At 42.7% G+C, this 20,768-nt stretch overlaps 1 protein-coding gene and 1 long non-coding RNA gene across 2 annotated transcripts in view; one reads left to right on the top strand and one right to left on the bottom strand.

Moving 5' to 3' along the window:
• The window catches only part of LOC147752144 (uncharacterized), an 81,126-nt gene extending 74,550 nt beyond the window's left edge, over positions 1-6,576 (bottom strand). The window contains exon 1 of the long non-coding RNA XR_015314911.1: positions 6,555-6,576. This is a non-coding gene — a long non-coding RNA (uncharacterized LOC147752144). The remainder of the gene's footprint in view (positions 1-6,554) is intronic.
• Positions 1-20,768, top strand: part of pico (ras-associated and pleckstrin homology domains-containing protein pico) — a 178,274-nt gene that overhangs the window by 86,582 nt on the left and 70,924 nt on the right. The window lies entirely within an intron of this gene.

The following is a 20,768-nucleotide window of genomic DNA, read 5'->3' as shown; positions in this document are numbered from 1 at the left end:
GACGTATATTAAGTAATTACATTATAATTAGAGGTCCGGCACAACCAGGGGTATCAGAGCCGTTGCGTAATCGATTGCGAGTTTCTACCTAGAATCTATAATTTCCGTTAGAACGTCAGCGATGACAGTGAAAGTATTTCTTACTATAACCTATAAAGCAACAGGACTTCGATCTGGTTATTACGTTGAAGAGTCTGGAAATCCATCATTAGAACTCGCACAAACGATGCGAGGTCAGATCCTCAATAATATGAAGTTAATTTGAACATGCCAGCAGTGCAACGACACCTTTTTACTTGGGTTCAGACTCTCCACGTGTTGCATTTAGATAGTCTGTAACCCAAAGGATACAGACAATTGTTATGGGGTGAGGGTCAGGAAAAGCCTCTGAACGTCAAGTCAGCTAGTTCGACACAAAATCTGCTGGGGCAAAACAGCTACGAACGACGACAGGAACGCTATTCATAACGCCAATAACCACAGTCCCTTCTCCACTGGAAAACTCCACTACGGACCACAGGATTACGTACAACAGGATAAATGGCAGTACTCTCACAGTTGAAAGCCCGATGTCGTTACCAATGAGAGGACTCTGAACTCCCTGCAGGAAGCTTATCTAAATGGTCGACCCATGTGATTGAAGGACATCCGTTGGACTTGCTAGAGTGACCGTTCTCTTATCTTTGTAGCACGTAGTCTTCTGCTATGTATAGCGACGGCGGAAAATGCCCCTTGCTCGTAACAGAACCGATGTTCCTCTACTAAATCCTGAGTAACACTGTGAATCGTATAACAATTCTAGTTGCTTTTAGTTACTTTTCGATTTACACTTGAAAAAAAAATATGGAACCGTCTACAACGAAAGGCAATTACAAGTTTAACACAGACGACTAAGAATAGAACATAATTTTTCATAAAATATTAATTGCCCTAGTAACCGGTGACTTGATTCGTGTTAATACAAGTAGGCAATTAAGTTAGAAAAAAAAAGTGGACGCTTTTTCAGTTTTCTCTATTGGATCTTAAAAAAAGTGTTGGCCGTTTTTTGATGGTTTCAGAGTCGCATATCTCAGGTAATGTGGACCGCGTCAGATCAACGTTAGTGTTATTTAGAAGCTGGGATTGGGCAGTAGCATATAAGCACAAACTGTCCGAATGTCTTTGTTCAGATTGAAGATAGAGCGCCTTGAAGATGAATGGAATTTATGTGAAAATTCGTTCTATTTCATTAGAATTTTATTACGATAAAGGCATAAATACTGCCCAGGCCCATAAAAACATGTGTTCTCTTTACGGCTATTAAGAGAAAACTGCTTGAAGATGGTTCTTGAAAACATCGTTGTGGTGGTCAGCCACTTAAGTGGTAAGTTGGTTGCGAAAGTTCACTGAAATAACAGGTAACTATCCACGATATTGTCAAAGAACTAGACGTTCAGCACCGGACAGTTGTAAACCGTTTTAAGAAAACTGGCTACAAAAAAGCTCGATATCTGGATGGCATGTAAACAGAGAAACAAGACCGTATCTACTTCTGTGAAGTTTTACAGCAACGCAACGAAATCGAACCACGCCTAGAGCGGTCATCACGGCTGGTAAAAAAACTGGACCACATATGACAATAATGGGTAAATAGCAAAAAAATAAAATAAATAAAAACGATGTCCTCCACAATCTGTGGCAAAGGCGAGACTGACGAAAGGGTACGATGACAGAACCTGTGAGTAAAAAAATGACCTCCACCATAACAATGCCAAACCGCATCTACCACTAGCTATCCAGTAAAAACCGAAACAATCTCGAAATTGAAGGCGAGCTATTATTATATATAGATATAATCCAAATCCGCTGAATTTTAAAATGCCAAACAAATCAATAACCCTTTCGTTAGGCTTGAAGATTCACTTCAGCGATGTCGAAACTAAATTCGTAAGGAAAAATTGCGACTGTTATAGATGTATAGTATTTGCTAATAATTTTAATAAAGGGTCTTTGCTAATAATCGGCTTCATTCCTATGGGACGAGCAGGAAGCTTTTTTCAAGAACAAACATAGCGTAGGTTTGTTCCATATGTTTGCCTTACAAACATATGTATTAAACCTTTTTTTGCGACAAATCAACGAACGTTTTTACATGCCGCATCTCAGTGTTAAACGGCTTCCGAAGAAGGAAGCGATTCCCAGAACTTGATGGAACAGCCGCCATTGTGATCGACACATCATTCGTCTACTTATATTAGAAATAGAGAATCCGCGCGTCGTGACCGTGACTAACTAGACGGTGCACGACTTGATACCGGAAAGCTCCGCGTTAACTGTCATCTAATATATCATATTTAAGACACATATATACACGTAATATTGATAAACTTATTTTTCCCCTAGCTGCTTTCCATTGACGAGACGAAAGTGAAAGATTTACGACTACATCAAGCGTGTCTTTGACACTGTCTCTCACTACAGCTGTAGCATATACATAAGCTTATTCGCCATGAAGACCATTAACGGGAGGGCTAGAATTGTGCTTTTTTTAAAAAATTTTTTTTATGCCGCTGTCAATTTATAAGCAACACTTAGTTTCGAAAAATATCCTAAAATATATTAGACTGTCTTATTGATTCGGAACTAAGCTCCTTGTCCTTGAAATTATTGAAATAATGATTACGCTTATATTTTGTTCATAAAGTGAGGATTATAGCTGAGTAAACCCACATGTGGGTATTTCGGACTATGTACGAACTTTACGCCGATGCGTGTCGCGATCAGCGCAATACGTTTATGAGTCGTTCGGCTGCCAACTCGTTCAAGCGACACGCAATACCCCAGAAAACAAAATACAAGGGGCTCGACAAACATTATCATCCACAGTCACATATAATTGAAATATAGAAGATCGTATATTTTCTAGTGAAATAGCACATTTTATGGCCCTATTTTTTAAAAGTGCTGAAACTTCTCCAGCGGATGCCTTGGGTCCTTGCACAATAATATTATGCACTACGATATAATCTTTACATAAGCGGTTTAGGAAAAGTACATAATATGTATGAACCATGCATCGATGTGAAAGGCATCACCATTATTGCAGTTCGCCACTCAATGCGGACGCGGAGAGACTCCAACGGAATACAAGCAGCTCCACCGATTATCGACAGTGGAGGTCTAATCATATCCAGGAAGAAAGGAAAAGTGTTAACTAATATATCTATCGTCTACGCAAGAGGCATCCGCTATCTCGAAGCGCCTTAACAAACAAGCTACATATCAAATATAATAATAATCTGACTCCAGCAGGCAAACTCTACGAGTAGTTTTTATGACTACTACTTGTAAAACATAACTATCAGTTACGTGGTGAGGGACCGAATTTGCGTACAGCTTATCTTCGACCTCTGAGGCGTTAATCAGGGCGATTAGCTCTAAACCACAGAACACTAGCTATATACATAGCAAGTTGTCTACGAAACCTGTCGACGCAGTACCATGAAGTACATGTCTGTATAGTATTTGTATACTATTGTATACATTATTCCTGTGTAGAAGGAAGTAATCGTCTTACGAGGGACTTGTTGTTTCCGCTCTCAATCTCTTGAGAGCCATCCACACGGTATTAAGTATAGCCCGAGGGGAGCTGTTAGGATCTTTGTATACGGACTGTAGGGTGTCGCGCAGGCAACCCCCTGGTCGCCGTTCGGGTCGAAACTATTATTCCACAGAATCCTTTGCTCTTTTTGCATTATTGTCAGACTTAGCCTCTATGTAACACTACTGCATGGCCTGCGATTTTGTTGAGTGCTGCCTCATTTTTGAGGACCTTTACTGGTCGATACCGTTCTTTATACGCGGTATGACTAGTGGCCATAATAGGATATCTATATACGTAGAAATGGTATAGAGTAGTTACTATTGACCAGCTACATTATGAGAAGTCCTAAATAGGTTCCCTACTTTCATTCAAGGTTGTATTGTATTCACAATATACGCATAGTTTGGTAGAACCAATGCCTTTTGTTTTCTACGTCGCTTTGCAAACTGTGTTTCTGTTGTAGAATAATTTATTTTTGCACATTTATTTTGGCTGGCTACATGCGGTTTAAAGCATCCCACAGTCTCGATTCGTCACAATTACAGAACCATTTAAAAGATGAACCCAGATATTGGGTCACCTTGTAAGCATCATTGTTTAATAGCGCCGGTTTTCGTTGCTTTTTGACGTCAGCCTATAAATGAGCGAGCTTTCACGTATCGGTTGAGTTGTTTGAAAACTCTGTTCGTGTGCATAACTAAGTGTGCATGCTTAAGCCCATTTCTTTCATGTATTCCGCCGCATAATTGGCCGTGACAATGGGTCTGCTGAACCGTACCGTCGATATGCGAACTCAGGTCTCATGATGTGTCATTTTAGTTATCGCATACTGGTACACGAGTTGCCCCATTTCTTCCGGTGTGTCTGATGACTTCGCCCTTCTATTGAGGGCGATTGCCTTTAATCTCTGTCGCTCGCAGTTTCCCATTGAGTGGTGACTTTTATCCAACCGCTAAATACCTAGGTATCATCAACGAGCTAGGCTTTAATGTAAGCCATAGCGAGGATAAACATACCTACAAACATAGACAATCCAATGGGTGATATTCTGTCCGAGGGCAACGATGAGGGCATCCAATCCACTACCCTCTGCTCACCAAACTTTCACTTAGGTGTATATTCGCTTTATCATTGGAACAACAGAATAAAAAAAAAAGCTGAGTATTGGTACTGACACCTGCCAATGGTTTGCCGCCACGTCTCTGTTCAATTTCCGTTCAGATGTCGCTATGCAGGTCGACAGAGTTCTACCTATAAGAGGATGCCTTTGGGCAACTGAGTTTCGTTGCCAATAGCGAGTTGTTTGCTTCAATCTGGTCCTCACACCCCACTGAATGGAAGGTCTTGGTTTATAGTACACACATACAGAGCAACAACAATAGTAACAAAGCAACCGCGATAATGTGCTACTATAATGATTAACATGTCAGCCATGGTGCTGTTTACCCTTTTAACCCTATTCGCTTTGCGAATAGGGTTAAAAGGGTACCACCAAACCCACAGGACTTGCCATCCAACGTTTAGACTCACAATGAGCGAGCTCATGGTCCTTCCACCACTCCTTTAGAGTTACGTCAGTGTAACACCTGGCAGCCGCAGTCACCTGAATATATTGTGCAAATATCACCGTGCGGGGTAACCGCTTGCTGGCGAAGCTTTCTCATTGTTACTGCGGGCGCCGTGGCTGTTCCTCTCCTTCACAAGCACTACCAGGACGCTTACTTATACATATAAGGGATGTTCATGGTTGCCTGTACTTTCTCTATTAATATGTGCACCGCTCTGCGATACTTTCTTACCTCGTTCAGATCAGGTCCTGCTTATCGCCTTCTAGCGGATTTTACCAGCACTTAAGTGTACACTTCCTTCCGAAAGCATCATCATACAAACATTGCTGTTTCAAGTGGCTTCAAGTAGAATAGATTAGCCTCACTTACTACGATGGTATAGGCTCGCCTCCGGAGTGCTGAGATACATCGTTCTAAATAAACCCCTTTAAAGTGAATAAAGATTTGTCAGATCCCTTGCTGAGTATGCTGACGTAACGTTTGACGTTCCTAGATCTGTGACAGTATCATCTGAAGATGGCTTGAAAAGACACCGAGTCTCGAATGCACTCTGTTGAAATGGCAAGCATTGAGCACTTCAGCTCTAGAATTACATATCGTACATTAGGCGGTCTCTTTAGATTTCTAGCTCGCGATGCTAACTGATATGAAGGTACTTCATATTTAATCGCTTATCGGCTTTACCAATACGCCAAACTGTCCGGCGACAGCTTTGCAATAAGAAGGGCTATTGAGATTCTCCTGTGACTGTGAGAGTTTTGCCATGCTATAGGATAAACAATAAGACATCAGGACCAAAAATCGGAAGTTAATAAGGGACGTCAGCCGTTTTTGGGGTAGCTAACCCCTTGTGAGGTTATTTTTCTAAACCTTCACTCTGTAGCCCCTTGTTCATGAAAACCCTCTTTCTTTCCTTCGCAATTATCGGAGGCCATCTTAAGGGTCGCGGTAACTACTAGCGCCTCAAAATGCAGCGAGATTATTTTGAACGTAGTTTCTATACCCGATTCTCTATACGGTATTTGTTCCAAGAAAAGTATAACGTTACCACTTTCAAAAGTTAGTGTTCGAAGTTCATTTACTTGTCAAACAAAAAACACGAACCATATCAGGTACTAGTAATAACCAACGTCATAAGGCTATAAGTTAGCCAGGCGTCGAACTTCTGTTCATAACTTCTGCCTAAAGTGCTGCCCACTGCTTGCTACCTTTCGTCCGGCATGTGTATTGACCGTGTCTTATTTAGCGAGCTTCAACTGAATAACCATTGACGACGATTCAGTCAGATAAGAGTGTCATAGGGTAGTATTTTCGAGATTGCTCGTTTTGTTACCCGAAAATACACCTTGCTAGTCGGCGGATCTAAATTAAATTGCATCTCTTACAAACGACAAACTATTTACCTCGGGGGGAGGGGGTCTGTACGCCGATGGAGGCCTGCTGCGGTGAATTCCTTAGACGTAGGATGGTTAGCATTGTGATTATTGTACTCGAGAGACTGCTCTAGGCCTGTTCCGGTCCTTTGTTAGCTCGATCGAGAACATCTCCTGCCAACCTTTTCACATAGAAGGCTTTCCTTCTGGCTGTGTAATCATTTGTATCCCTTAAGCAGCGCATCTGCAAACATCGCTATTATTGGCTTAACTCCGCAAACTCACTCTTCTATTGATAGTTACGATGCGCAAAGTATTTTCATTTATTAGTTGATTTCCAGCTACTCGTATTCGTATAAGTTCGAACAGCTAATATTGTGCTACGCACGCAGGTCATGTAGGCTCTGATCTAACGTATTATTTTAAATAAGTGATACGCGAAATAGATATAGTGTATTCCATGGTCAGTGCGTAATTCTATTTCCCACTACTATCGATTGGTATAACAGGTTCTGAAACTTACCCGTAGACCATCTTTGTGTGCTCTTAAATGTTGGAGAAACGGGCTTATGAGTTAACTTGTTAGGAGGCCACATCTCGGCCCGAGGCATCGTCTGCATCTGCACCGGATTAGTAGTTGTTGGCTGCTGGCAATGGGAAGCAATTATGGACAACGATCGAATTCGGCAGAGCGCATTTCCATAGACCAGGATGGACTGCTGGACGGTCTCTCTCTTGTCAGTTGAGGCCTGTAGAAACGGATAAAGAACAGTGAGTCCGATGGTAAAAGGCACTCGACCTGCTAGCTACGACAAGGTGACGATAAGGTTGGCTCTAGTCAGTAACTGAACGAGGTGCAAACGAACCTTGTGTTGAAGGACACTTCGATGGAGTTGTGTCATGTTGGTGAATAATTCCCATCTTCAATTCAAGGGAAAGATGAATATCGTAAAAAATTGAGGTCGTTTAACCTATTACGTGAGTTCGTGTGCAACCATCGCACAAATATACAAACAGAAGCTATACGATCTGGATGGTTCCGGAATCCAGTCGTTGATTAGTATAACCTTCTATGGCGTCTTGGTCATTTATTGCAGTACTTATCGCTGCATGGGCCGCTGGCCTAAGTGAAAAGCTATCTATAAGAAATCTTTAAAAAGCCGAATTATCATACTGTACTTCGGCAACCGACGCAACGTAAACTTGAAATTACGGTGGACGCAAATATATCTTCAATCCGTCTTCATAGTTTCATTGTAGCTTGGAATAGAAAAGCTCTGTTCACCTATGTTCTGCCTCTTCAGAAACCGTATTATATCTGAACCAGACAACATTCAAGAAAAGAAGCTGCATGGAAGCACGTTCTGTATTTCCCTTAGACAGAATGATGACCCTTTGCTAGAGGTTCCAAAGTTTCCACGCGATATATTTTATGGCAGTGGTTCAACCTAACCTAACCCTCTGTGCCAACCAGTGTCCGGTGCGCAGGGTATGCCGTAGACATTACCCCAGAGCATTCTTTCCCGATTTTTTAGTGACTGACTGTATCCGAGTCCTGCGTTGTCGAAACACGCCATGCCTTCCAGTTCCCACTCTCACGCTCGAGATAGCGCCGGTATGATTCCAAAATGGCCCGGCGGCTAGGAATCGTGGCAAGTTGGCATTCGTAAGGAATCTTGAGCGGACGCAGCTTTCGAGTACTCTAGTCATAGGTCGGAGGGTAGGATCTCGGCAAAAGTCATAGTTCTGCAGAAAACATAATCTTGTCGAGTGAGTGATTCGCTGTTGGCCGGTTTTCGTTGTCTACTTGACGCAGTCACGCGTGAGCACTAGCGTTCGAGTTAGACAGCATCCGTTCATTTCTCGCTAGGCTCCCCTCCCTCACCCAGCTTGTAGTACAGCCCTCTGTGCGTCCTTACAACCTGAGCCAGGCTGAATTTCACCACAACTTTTCTCTACTCAAACTAAAGGGTACTGCTCCTTGGTTTGAGTAGTACTTACGACGCCTGTGCTGCTGAATATCACATCTGCGAAAGGGTGTGCCTGTATGTGCCTTTGCACAGTGCTGGCTTGTACAGTGGTTATGTGAATGGTAAGCACCTCGTTGCACTGGATGCTACTGAGGAGGTCTAGAGTCAGGTTCGAGCACCGAAACACTACTAACCGCAAATTGAAGAACAAGAAATTGGGAGAAGAGAACAGTGCACGTATGCTATGTGTGGGTGTGAGTCCACTGAGGACGAGAGAGAGAGAGAGAGAGAGAAGAAAGGGAAGGAAACCTATTCTCTTTTCGCTTTGAACTGGGACAGCAGAACAGAAGTATCTTGGGTCGATTCCAGAGTATAGGTCCTATTCAGAACGGCAACGGTCGCTGCGGCGGTAGCAGAAGTATCAGGATCGGTGGCGGGAATCCTTGCGGACACTAGATCGCACAACACAGACAACAATGCATCGAAGCTAGCGGTGGCGTTAGACCGCATAACTATACCGTTTACCTTAACTTACTATGCGATGTCCCACCTTGTATATTATTTGCATCTCCCTTCTTTTTCAGCCTAGCAGTAATGCTACACAACGCAATGGAGGCTTTACCTAGCAGAGTAGTTGGCAAACCATCTGTAGCCGTAAGGTGTCATCATAGCGAGTCGTCGGGTTTCTCAACGATCGTCTTCTTGCTGTCTGTCCCTCGTTAGTAGTTCTAATGTAAGCTCGGTTCAGCAGTCAGTACTAACGCTAAATAGAGAACGCGGAATAGTTTCCAAACCACAATATCATCGTCCTGGGCCGCATCCTAGCGTTGCACAAATGCTGTACGCGCTGTGCTCGGCTCTAATGTTATGACAGAGATAAGCCTATAGAACCGGTTTTCGCGTGCACCCACGACACATACAGACGCATTTATACACAGTAACCGCCTATGCGAGATAGCGGGAACTAATAGAGAGGAGTATTCTGCCTGTATCTAGTATCGTACATTGAATCAGTGAAGGCCGCTCATTAGGGTCATAGTAGCTGCCAAAATCTCTAATTTTTCGAAATAATAAAATCATATCCATAGCTAGGGAGCTATCATGTTGCCTTATACTATAGACAGTTGGAAGAATGTAATCCGATTGTATGTACGCATTTGTATACATACGACCGGACACATCTGATTCACGGTCAGCACCGAATTTTTCATGTGGGTGCGCGTGTTTGCAAAGATGTGCGGTCTGCATCGTCCGTACATGGGCAAACGGTAGCGACAGAAGCGGGCTCCGGATCGCACCGCTGCTCACTTTCCCAAATCGAGGTCGGAAATCGTACGGGTCAACCGGCAAAAACGGAAGAGCTTCTGAATTGCTAGATGGCGAGTCTTAGTATTGGCCGAAGATATTTGGCGGCTTCCACTTGTTTACGCAGTCAAGGAAGAAACTGTTGATCGACATTCTCTTGCACGTAGACTATGCGTCTATACATAAGGGGCTTTGAAGAATGCTTTTTTGTAGGCCATACGAATAGTTACGTTTGTGGGAGACATGTAAAAGCGAAGGTCCCAATGGAGTAAACTTAAAGTTGTTCATTGAATACAAAACGTTCATTAATAGTAATTAGATTATATTGATTTATTGAGGGACAGAGGAATGGCTGCTCTTCCTAGTCTATTGAGCTGTGCCAGATCCCTGAAGCAACGTTTAGTAGTACCTAAGCCTGTCGCAAAACACCTAACAGTTTCTATTATGTAGAAAGTTTCTAACAGAGTGAACCAGTGTCAACTACTCATGGATTAACTCTTACTACAGTCACGAACGCACTATTGGTACAGCTCATCTCAGGACTGTTTCCAGCTTCTGCATACAGGTACACAATACGATCCGCAAAACAAGCTGCCAGAGAATAAGAATGAGCTCTGTATAGGAAGAAACAGGAAGCAATACGACTTGTCTTCAATCCATAGCATTTATCTTGTAAGGCAATCTTCAAATTGACTAGCAGCCGAGAACGATACTAGGTGTAGTTGTTGCAGTAATACTCATTCTCCTCGTGGCCAAAGGTTCAGTGACTAACCCTGGGCGTGGTCGCTGGCCAGTTGCGAGTAACTTGGCCTTCAAGACTCTATATTATGTACTTATCTATTAGTCAACTACGATATCATGGTTATCGTCCGCTCACGACAAGAGGGTGTCCCTCAAATTAATGACTACCCTTCCTTCTGGACAACAAAAGCACAGAGAGCATCGCATCACGCTGTACGACTATTTATTTGTTGAGTGCGTATACCACATGATCCAGGGGACTTAAGGGAGAGCGAATAAAAGATAAACGGAAAAAGCAACAGGAGTTATCTACGCAATAAGCAAACAATAGGATATCGTATTGAAAGCACCGTTAGCAAAGGGTAGATTACGAAGATGGGACATAATGCCAGTCTATTATCTATTTAAATACGTGTTGTGAGCACCGTTAGGAAGGGCGTCAAGGCAAGGTTTGGCTGCGATTCAGGTTCCGCCTGCCCCCGCACACGTAAATTCCTAATGGGGACTAAATAGGTGTGACAGGATGGATAGGAGGTAATTAACTCACGATGATAATATTTGACAGTAGTTGCCGCTGCCTGGGGAGCAACAGACAGACCTTTAAAGTACATATACTGTTAGTCCCATATAGCGAATAACATAATTGACTAAAGTCACCTTCTGTTATGGTCTTAAGCAGCCATGAAATTGTTCAGTAAATCGGTACTGATGGGGGCGTTCACTCACGTTGAACCCCACGCTCCAGTATGTAAATATATGCTTAAAGCGAAAACTAATGCAGGCCTGTTTCTAGTGAAAACATATGTGCACTGTTAAACTTCAACAGCGTTAAGTTGACCGTCGAATACGTTTACGGTTCATATCATAAGAAGTCTTTTAAAGCGGTTTCCAAAGTTCTCTAGATGGTAATACGCCCGTGTAATAGCCTATCGCTGCAGCGAGAGGGAAAGTCTCTCAAATTGATCGAAACTAGCTAACAACTTCAAAGTATCGAACTACCTACAAGTCTAAATATTTGGCTTCAAACAGTCATTTTCGGTAGTAATAGAATAGAAGGTCGCGTTATGACGTCCGTAGATAAACCTATACTGCTTGTATGTTTTCATTCGATAGTAACAAGTAGTCGAGCTTAAATGGAGTCACAGTGCAGCATCGGAAGCAATTCAGTATATCTAAAGTACGACCTTTATCACCGCTCTGTGACCTTCGCTGGGACTCTGACTCTACGTAATGAACAGAGATGCTCTTCCTTCAGGAAAGGTTACATCACGAGAGACGCGAGACAACACAACGAATACGTGGAAAACGCAAGCCATATAGCAACGACGTTGCTATATGGCTTGCGACGATATAATATATATATATACCATATCGTCGTTTTATTAAGTTTAAAGCGCAAATTATTGACGCGCCCGTAAAGGGAAAAAGAGCAAACGGCGAACAAAAGGCAAGGCCAAATGCAGCCTGCAGTTGCTTTTCCTAAAAGCAAAAAAGCCATTGCTGCTACCACTGCTATTAACCAGCACCACACACAAGCGGAAAAGGCCGTGCCTTTACCAGCATCGGCCTTCAGCCAATGTTTAGTTCCTGTTTGGCCTGGGTACGCGGAGCATTTGAGGCCGTCACAGGGACTTTCTGTGCTGCACGTGATCCGCACGAGCTACAAACACCCTCCACTCGAAGAACGACGAAGAGTGGAAGCCAAAGTCAGTGTCGTCTATGTACTTATTTCAGTGCCGACTTGAACATGCGTGCACTGAAGGCATTTTTTGCCTTTCAATTGTTGAGACGTATGAAAAGTTAGTTAGAGATGAAGATGCAAGGCGGGTTCGGACATGCCCAAAAATTTTGACTGGGTATCTTGAACGTATTAACGCAGTTGTATAAGTTCATCTCTAAGCTCAGCTCCGCCAGAGCAGACAGGTCCCAGCTGTTGTTGCTGTGACGCAACTTCGTTGAAAAGCTCGCGTGGGGAAAATTGACGTGCAAACGCCTCTAACTGATTTTAGACAATCTAAATAGGCAACAGTACCAGTGCAGCACTGAGTGAAGGAAATAGCGACAAACTTTGGCTTTGACCATATCTAGGTTTAGTATTATTGAAGAGGACCAAGCAGAATAAGTTAGTCACGATGTAAGGAGTCTGCGAAAAAAGAGAGATCATAGTGATCTATGTCGCCTAGCTTGAAAGCATAGAGAAATGCACCAACAAAGTATCGCAGAATCTTAATAAATAAATGTGTCGCTGTTGTTGCGCTTTGAGCACTTTTATTGATTATTATTATTTATTGATTGAGCATTTTTTTTTTATTGATAGTTTTGCTTCCGATAGACATATTCCTAAGCAGACTGCATAGTCTTTCACATGACTTCCCGTTGACTCGGGTTTAACCAACGTGAACAACCAGTTTACTGGTTATCATCCATTAGCATAGGCAACGTAATCCCTGCTTCAGGATTTGCTTATTTACTGGGAAGCGCGCGTCGTAACTTGCCAATCCAGTTTCTTCGAATACACTGAATTCACGATAGGGTCCAAACCCTTATTCACCGTATGCGGTCCTGATGGTGCCGGCTGCGATACTCTCCATATTATGCCCTGCATACAGATTCGTATGCGGCCATCTTATGCCGGAAAGATTGTGTTTATGCTCGGACTACATTGCGCGGAAGTTACGAAGCCATAAAAAGCGCGATCCCGTTCTTTGGTGACCAGTGGGCACACTAGCTCGTGCTATGGGTGGAAACATTTTAGGGCGCCAGCGGGGGGTGTGGGTTAGGCAAAACACGAACGTTTGCTGCATGATGCAAATAGAATTATATAATAAGACAACAACTTTATGGTCGCGGCTGGTTGTTTTCTACACATTGAGAAAAACCGAAAGGTAATAGCACTAAGTATGCACAGTCGTCGTATGGTTTGGATACGAACAAGCTATAGAACGTCTTCTTGAACGGTTACGGACTATTTTGACGTGTAGAGGTTTTCGCTTTTATTAGTGTTATTACTGCAGTATTGCTCGAAAGATTAGTGCGTAACAAGACCGTTTGCCGTATCAAAATGGAAAGGCTGCCGATAAGGAGCGTTATCAACTTTGGCGAACATATCATGGTAGAAAATGTCAGTAAATTCAAGTTAGAAGAGATTGCATTTTTATTGTCTGGAAAAGGTTAGGTAGCAGTAATATAACTAAGGTAATAATACTGCGCTCGAACAGCCGTAGGTGATACGACGAACCTTGAACGATTTCCGTCTTTTTTAAAGTTTTATTGCTATCTATATCGCGATGATTCTATGGAAAGCTGTGACTGCTAGAACGCACCCTTATTTTGTCCTGCTTCTGAGTAGTATTGCTATTGTGCTATGCTAAATTAGTTCAGATTCCTTGTTCTTTCTTAGTTTAAAAGTTTGTCTAAATAGTTCAGATGCTGAAAATGCGTCGGTGCAATTTTTCTCGAGTGGAATAAGCTACTTAATAAACTATATGACTCTGCTGAGGTCAGCTTTGAAATATGTGCCATATCGCAGGCTACAGTTTTTTTGAAAAATGTGTGTGAAAATACAGGTTTACCTGAAGCCCTATCAATAGGGTATTTCTTGATACCATCCAAATATATATGTGTATATATTTGCTTACTACAATTTTCTAGGAGGCAAAATTAAATAATTTAGGAGAATTATTGCGGCAGATACAATAATGTAATTGTTGTCGATGACGTTTTTATATTTATTGTTGCCTAAACACCCCTTTGTCGTGTAATGTTTAGCTTTTCCTGGTTTCCGAAGCCCGAATGTTATTAACTTGCTGGCCGATCTGACACGTCGACAAGGGTCCAGCCTTCATAATCGGCGCTTCGACACCTAAATGACTACAGACGGAAGCAAAAGGCAAACACGGAACGAACATTAGAGGCAATCTCATTCCCAGATCATAGACTTGATGCTGCCGGAGGACAGCCCCGGTGCAATCTTTGCAAGACCCGATGCTGCGAACGCGTACTATTGGAATGGCCATTTCTATTACACGACTTACGGAAGCACGCCTAACGTGAGCTATGCTTACCTCCAGGCGGCGGGTAAGTCTGTGGCTGGTGATCTTTGGATACGAGACCTGTGCGGTATGTCGTCAAAGTTACTTAACGAGCTGGCAATAGAAAATACACATGTCTGATACGGATGATATGTTTATGTACTGGGTATATTTTTATCTGTCGTTAGGGCACGCAGTACCTAATCTAATTTGAAAATCCTCTTATATACGTGTGATTGAGGAATATCTCTCGCGTTTATGTATTACTCGTCGTTGAGAGAAGACGGAAGACCCAAACCATCTGGACTGATTTGGTTATGATAGTAACCGAGCTTGTTATTTTTTTGTTAGGAAAATCAGCTTTTGGTTACTAGATTTATATACTTCGCGTATGCGCCATATTACGTACGTGTGGGGTCGAAATTGGTCCTGAATTAAAAATAAGTTTCGCGGATATAACTTATCCGTTAATTTGCTATGATCACTTGACATTTGTCACCTTCTTGAACTTCGGCACGAAATAGTGCCGTTTTAACTCGTATGTCCTGGACATTCGATTCGAATTAACCAGGTCCGAAAAATACTGACGACTGATTCAATAAGCCGGCTCCCAGCTTACGATTTTCCCTTTAAGAGCCTGTTGCCTCGCACCTATTCTGTGCGCCTGCATAGAATGCAAACCAGCACCATCCTTTTGAGCGGACGTTATTACGAAGGAGTTCTACTCAGCTTGTTCATTCACAGTGTATGTTACAGCGTTTCAGAAACGTGGGCATATGACATTATCGGTACGTTACTCGCATGCAACATCCAGCAAAGAGGGTAAAAACAGTAAATGACACGTCACGATATGGATATGAGAGGCGTTCCATATTTCTGTGCATCATTGTATTGAACGCGTCTGCCTTGTGCTGTACGCGCAGGTATCGTGCCGCAAAAATTACGTAACACATTGGCAATCAATATGTTTCGTGGCGTAAATTTGCAAACGCAAAACGTCTATACGTATAGAACGAAAAAAAAAACACGACGGAATCGCTCTTCTTAGTAGTATTATGTTCAATGGGTTAGCGATAATTGTAAATCCAGTGATGGAAAAAGGACGAGATCACCTTTCGATTTCTAAATGAATGCATTATTTAACGTTCTTATTATTTAGACTAGCGCATTCGAAAACAGCACGAAGTGCTCCATCACCAAGCTGTTTCCCACAGTCGTCACGGAACACGGTATATAACGATAAATTCACTCGGTATTTTTGTAAACACCCTCTTATGCAAAAGTCTGCCTCAGAGACTTATTCAAGCTTGTTTATAAACTACTGTTTAATCTAGTCCGGGCTCTGGCCTGACTTGATATTACGATCAGTTTATACTACAACTCTATTCATCTGACCGTAGGTGGTGTCCTGGCTTTCAGGACACTATACCACGCGTCGGCTAATACTGCTGCTTTTGTTATTGCTGTTGTTATTGTTGTTTGTACGCGATGGCTGGTCGCTCTTGATATGATGGCACGTTCCAGCCTGTTGAGCAGCCGAAGACTCGAAAAACGCCGAGGGCTGATTCGCGCACAGCGCTTATTTATCCAGGCGGTTATCCAGAACAGCTAAAAGCCACTTCAGAAAACCAGTCGAGGGGCTTGTTGATCAGGTGTTACTTGGTCTGAATGACCGTGGCAGAGCATGTTGTCGTTTAGAAAGCGACTAGATCAGCTTCGCGTGCTTGTTTATAGCCGTACGAAATAGAAGAAGCGGTAGCAGTCATCGAAAACAAACAACGGCAATCGGAAAGAACGACGCCTTTCAAGTGTGTTGCGGAATGCTGCGACAAGATACAGAACCACTATCGAACATATCGTATGTAGAAATGCTGATCGTAGGGCGTCGCTACATCGCCATACGCGTCCTCTCAACCCGCACATCCAGGCGGAGCCTATATACATTTATTGTTTCACTTAAAAGCACATATTAAACATGCGGTGAATGATGTTCGGCTCGATCCATCCGCTCCGTCATAGATACGAAGCAGGCGCTCGCTGCATGCTGTCGGTAATCATTATTAAATACAAACGCTATCTGACATATCAGTGAGCGTCGACGCGCTGCGACAGGGCAACCTAACTCTGGCAGATTGGCCCGTTCGTAGTAAATGCTCAAACGCGGATTGTTACCGCTGTTAATGGATCTGCTGTAGTTATATTCGAGACAGAAACAAAAGTGCGGTCCGCTATCGATAGGATATCGGGTCTGAGTTTGTCTAGCCAGTAGACGAATGTGTTAATTTACGCTTATGCAGTAATTATAAAATCATTTTAATCTTTGTCGAAAAAATAAAACTGCCATACTAATTACTTGCGAATGTTAAACGTGAACATCGAGAGCATTCTAGCGTAGACTATCCGAAGTCCATTGCTTGCAAGTTCCAAAACGTCGCTTTCGCAAGATATGACGGCCTGCTTGCGTGAAGTCTTAATGAAAACGTCAAATCGGACTTGGGAGCTGGGTTCATCTCCAAAGAACACTCCCAAGCAGCCCAACCAAGCGACTGGGTTTGAATGACAATCCGCTAACGTTGAAAGGTTCTGTGTTCTATGTTGGTGGAGCATAAACGGCGCCAATTTCTCTTTTCGAATAGCGTATTGCCTTGTAATACTTCGGTAGCAAATAATCTTATTAGAGATTAGTTATTATTAGAGAAATCGGAAACACTCTGTCGACAAATAACCACACTGCTAATTTCTCTGAAGTAGCCTCTAGTACTGCTAGCATGACCGGTGGCCGCTGTAGGATTGACGCGGCGGAGTCAAGGGAGTAAACGTTCGTCCGTTGTTAGAGCCCGCGTTTCAAAGCGACCTCGCTGATGGTACACAGTTATACGGACTTAGCATGCCTTATTGTAGTCCATGGTAGGAACTGGAAAGGGCGAGAAAGGAAAGCAACTCTGTTCCATGCTATCCGCCCTCGTCACTGGGCACTTGTAGATCGAAAATGAACGCAGAACCTAGAGATCACGGTGTTAATCATCCTAGCGTTACCATCGTCTGTAAATATCAGCGCGTCGTTATAAATTGGTTTTGGCTTACAAGTAATGGAAACTGATCGATGTAGTCATATAAACTTGACAATAATTTGACGAGCAGTGGCGCGTGCCTCACAACAGTAACGTCAAATCAAATGATATAAGTAACGTAACGAAAACGATAACGTTAACGAGAACAGCAGACACGATCCTAGGCCTAGTCCGCCAGTTTCCAATGTAAAAAATTACCTATTATAATATTATTCACGAACGGATCGTGCAATGACGAATGTTCGAGAGAATTCTTTTTTGATAGGATGAATCAAAACGCAACAAATTTCTCCTGTAATTAAATAAATAATGGTACTGGTAAGGAGGATAACTCCAGCTGTTCCTTTGGGAAAGTGGGGAAGACATTGATAGCCTTTTGTTTCACGATATATGATACACAAGAGTTGAACTATAGGGGTTTCAGTCATCGAGGCCGGTTTGTCTCCACCTGAATTAAATACTGTTTCATAAATATTTTTAACTTTCGTATTACTGTAATAGCTATAAAGTGAGTGTGAGCTTTGAGTTGCCTACGTTTGACGCCAGAATGGCGCCACCTTTCTCGCGTTCCCTCAAACTATTCTTCCAATAACAACATGGTTGCTGATCGCTGTCCTTTCACCAAAGGACACCGCTTCGTACGCTTCTCTAGCTGAAATGTTTTCCAATTAAGTTGTCATTGCTTACTAGACTCTTATAGTATTCTCTGGAGCCGTGCTGCGTGCGGATTAGCTAGTTGTCTACTCGTGCATACAGTCGAAGAATATGTGAAGAACTTAGACTAGGACAGAAACTAAAGGCTATAAAACTGGTTGATGGAGATGCGATTAGTAGACTGCCTAGCAGGTAGGCAAGTGGGACTAATAGTTCGCAGAGAAAAGACCAGCTTCCATTTTCCTGCGACCGACTATCTCAAGCCTGCCGAATTCCATAGATGGCTGATCTTATTCAGGCCACCAAAACCCCGCAGGTCGGCCTGGCTAAGTGGTAGCAATACCAACGCGTCCTGAAAGGCCAAAAAAGCTTGCAAACACTAAGCATATACGTTTTTGCACGTCCTGCGTTCACCTAAACCCTGCTGTTGGTCGGTTTAGCTCATTCACTTGTCACACATTACTGCTGTTGACCTGCGTATGGGTGAATGTAAAGGGACACACATATATATATATATATATAGCGAGAGAGACTTGCCACGGGATCGTACTTGTTTGGCCTAGCAGGCCAAAGAAAATTCTACGGCTCGGATGGTTTCGTCGTGCTCCTAAGAGCAGCACATGCGACGGTTCCTATATTTTCGTTTAGAAACGGCCTGGAACGCATGTTCTGCTCATTTGGCCGACTTCGTACGTTGTCTGGCCTAGAACCTTTCGTTTCGCAGTTGATTTTAACATCTGTTCTTTTTATTTTTTCGCGTTAGCTGTACCTTACGGTTGGCTCTCTATCTCTAGAACCACTTCAGCTGGGTGGAATTGCATATGACGACCTAGGACCTGCGTAGATGGCTGCGGTTGCACGTACACATGATTGAGACATAGCAAGAAACTGGAGCCAAATAGAAAGAAATCATACAGCAGAACATCTGCAAACAATTCTGTACGTACCTTTCGAAACAGCCGTTTTGGCCAGGCTACACAATTTGATACCTGATATAGCGAGACATAGGTAACTAGCAATATATTCCTTTTGAGTTGCGGTTATAAAACGTGTACTCCGTAAGGTACTTTTGATGATACTGCTACTGTCGCACAATCGAAATTTTTTCAAAAAAAAAACCATCAATGGACCAACTCTGAATGAGTTGGTCCATTTTATGAGTTTATGAATGCAGCTGTTTTTGTACAATTTTTTACGGATTTTCTATAAATAGCAAAAATAACGCACTAGATTAACTACATGCCGATCTAATGCGATTTTTTTCATTGCTATAGATGCCCATCGTAAGCGAGTATTATCTTTTAATCTATAGCCAGTGCTTGTCCACCCAGGGGTTAGACTCTTATCTATTCGCATCCAGAGGACTATTCCGCGATTTCGGGACGGCCCTAGCCAACATGTGTTCCATTAACGTTTAGAATGTTACACGCTGGGCACCATACGAACGTCTTGCCTTCGTGCCTAAAGGTAGATGTTTCTCCAGATGACCCAATAATTGCACTTTGCCTCCACCTAGAACTTTACGGCCGGTGGACACACGGCTGCATTGTTGATCCTAAACGATGAAACGAACGGCTGCCGGATCAAACCGGCGACAAAGAATCCTTAAAAACGAAGAATGATGGTAGGGAGTTTCCAAGAGGCGAGTGTGTGGTAAAGGGCAAAAGTTCTAGAAATGCGAACCACACAGAGAGACGGAGAGCAGGCTCGAGCAAGGCGCAGAGACAAAACGTGCCTCCAACTGAATAGCATCCGCAGAAGGACGCCGTAGAAAAGTCGGGAATGTATGTTCGGAATAAACGGAAACTTCTTGCTTGTCGTTCTCGCTAGTGATGCATGCGCGTGCACTGACCCGTGATAGAATGCCGTCGCCGTTTAACGTGGCCATTTTCGCAACGCTGCCGATTGCTGAATTGTAAAATACTCGCAAGCTATTTTCAAGTTATATATGAAGCTTGCAATTGTTCACTCGTCCATTTAGTGACTCGTTGATTAAATCAATCTATATTAAATAATCATAAATAATACATTACAGAGCATAATACGATTCTGTTCAAATAAAGCACAACTATTTGTCCGATGAAATCCCGCCGGAAAGCTCCAACGACAAGCCTCTGTCATTGGGCACGTAACACGTTAAGCGATAGGCTACTACTTAACTGAAAAGAAAACTCAACGTATCCTTAATGAACGTAAAATTCAATTTTACATGAATGTATCTTACGATGTTCCGAATAATCTAACGTAACGATAAAACTTGAATTTCAGTAAGACGCCTGTCTGAAAAGATGTAGTCGATAGATCGTGTCGTACCGGTATGTAAACATACCTAATTCGTCTAAAATTTAGGAAAGTTCAGTTAGTATTGCTTAAAGCCTTTTGCCTAAATCCACTTTTTGCTATTCACGTTCTGTGGTATAGTACACCATACATTACCTGAGACAATTCACCTGCAAGGCCTTCTCACCGTAC

Source organism: Varroa jacobsoni, unplaced genomic scaffold, assembly GCF_002532875.2.
Source record: "Varroa jacobsoni isolate VJ856 unplaced genomic scaffold, vjacob_1.0 scaffold_1461, whole genome shotgun sequence".
Taxonomy (NCBI): Eukaryota; Metazoa; Arthropoda; class Arachnida; order Mesostigmata; family Varroidae; genus Varroa; species Varroa jacobsoni.
This window is presented reverse-complemented; position numbering and strand designations above follow the sequence as displayed.